The sequence below is a fragment of the Austrofundulus limnaeus genome, unplaced genomic scaffold, assembly GCF_001266775.1.
Source record: "Austrofundulus limnaeus strain Quisiro unplaced genomic scaffold, Austrofundulus_limnaeus-1.0 Scaffold194, whole genome shotgun sequence".
Classification (NCBI taxonomy): domain Eukaryota; kingdom Metazoa; phylum Chordata; class Actinopteri; order Cyprinodontiformes; family Rivulidae; genus Austrofundulus; species Austrofundulus limnaeus.
The window spans coordinates 493,302-495,494 of NW_013952596.1; the positions used below are offsets into that span (position 1 = coordinate 493,302).

Genomic DNA, 2,193 nt, shown 5'->3' on the forward strand with positions numbered 1-2,193 from the left:
TGTAGTTACCCAATACAGGTAGTTTTACTAACAGCAGTTTTTCTCTTGTACCTATGGTAATATGGGTACCATAAAAGAAAGCGTTACCAAATCGTTAATGGCTTCCTTTCTTGCACCCTCTCTGGCAATTTTTGGGGATTTGTCAAAAGCCTTGCCAATGGATGCCTTCTTGAACACTTGTTGTTAGCATCTTTAGCAGTGCGGACTCTGTGCTGCAATCACGAGGTGATGGACATTACATGTTCCCAATATGGGAGTAGTTTTTTGGAGGGTTAACTGGTAAAATATTATTAATAATTATTAAAATGATTGTTTTCCAACATGGAGTATTCTAAATCTTTCTCCAGTGAGAATGTTGTTTTCTCTGAATCCACTTGAGCAGGTCTCATGCAGGGCCAGGAGTGGCTTGACCAAAAATGATGAAAATAAATAAGCAACTCACTGCCATGCTGTCAAACACATATATATTATCAGTTCTATTTGTTATGATATCAGACGATACGTATGATGTCATAATTCCCTGATATTGGGCCGATAGTTATTGTACACCCTTAAAATAAATAGATAAAATCATAAAATGTATCTGCTGAGAAGAATCTGTTTTACACAACAGGAACTCCTCTTCAAACATGCACTGAAAGTAAAATGTTGAGCTTTTCTTTGACTGTATTTCTGAAAAATGATCTGATTTTATGCTTCATAGATGCAGAAAGCTTCACTTCAACGTGTGGTTCTTCTTTTCTTTACAACTTCGGTGCTTCTCGATGAAGCCCTCTTTTTGTTGCCATTTTTTCTCCTTTATGCAACACTTTACAAAGTTCTTCACCTTCACTCTGAATGCAGGTTTAAACCGGCACAGAAAGTTGTTGACCTGCATGATGAATTGTCTGTCGCCTTTCTCAGCGGCGCGGTGAAAAGCCAAAGAGAGACAGAGTGTCGTTCATGCAGATTCTAGTTTTTATCGAGTTGTTTTAGACGTTTGCACTTTTGATTCCTTTGTCTGTTTATGGTTCGATTCAGGATGAAGAAACTGTGCCGAAGATGAGTAGTTTTACRGATTAAAAGTCTGGAAAACAGGTAGCAAAGTGAATGTTTTGATTTTATCACTTAGTAAACGTAACTTACTGAAAGAATCCAGACCTGTTGCCGAACCCCAAACTTTTTGTGCGTCTTACAAAACTGAACTTGTTCTTGAAATTTTAATGGTTTTTTTTAGTGATGCATACAGGACAGTGCAAAATAAAAAAAATAATATTTTATGTTGTGCCCAGTCTTGGTCCCTGAAAGCTGATTTCCTGCATGTTTTATAGGTTTTTCTGCTCAAACCTGCTTTAAATAGATGGATGATTAAGACCCTTCTGCAGAACTTGAAGAGGTAATTCATTGAGTGAGTCAGGTGTGTTGGAGCGGAGAAACAGGTAAAAACGTTCAGGATAGCGACACCTCTGCTGTAGCCTGATTATAGACGTCTGACCCTCGTTTCTTCTCTGTAATCCAACTCCAGAGCAAAAGAAAGAAAAAATCTGTCAAACAAAAGGCTGGAGTGTGAGAGCTTAATTACTAAAATAAGCACCAGAGATCAATCCTTCTGACCACCATTGGCTCAGATACCATTTGGTGACAATTAGAGATGGGCGTTTAGAGCTAAAGCAGTCCTCAAGTTCATCGCTAATTACTTGATTTTCCTTCTGTCCCCCGCTGTCGATGTACCAACCACTTCTCCAAACACAAGACCAACTTGCAGCAATTCATGCTTCTCACAATACGTGTTTATTTTGATCTTTATTCACGCAGGGCTAATTAATGTGGCACAACAAGTGTCGGCACAACAACAAAGCAGAGGAATCGTCTTAACGAGCGTTGTGTGTAGGAGCGCAGTCGTCACCGAGAACGGTGCATCGGTCGTTCAGCGCAGAGACAGGCCGTTGTCTCGCTGCGTCTCTCAGGGACCGGGGCTGTGATGTGTGAGTGTGAAAGACACCGAGGCATCGATGAGCTGTAAAAAGATCTGCGACCTTCAGCCACAGCGCCTCCACCACAAACTGTCCCCGGCTGCAGCTCTGACAGCAAGACCTGAGGCACTTCCTGCTCCGTCTGATTCCAGCTGCTGAGTCTCCTCGTCCGTCAAAGCCTCTGCCCTCCACACACACACACACACACACACACACACACACACACACACACACACACACA

General features: G+C 41.6%; 1 protein-coding gene across 1 annotated transcript in view; it reads left to right on the forward strand.

The window, feature by feature from the left end:
- maml3 (mastermind-like transcriptional coactivator 3) overlaps positions 1–2,193 on the forward strand; it is a gene marked incomplete at its 5' end in the record, with an annotated part of 119,525 nt that overhangs the window by 104,799 nt on the left and 12,533 nt on the right.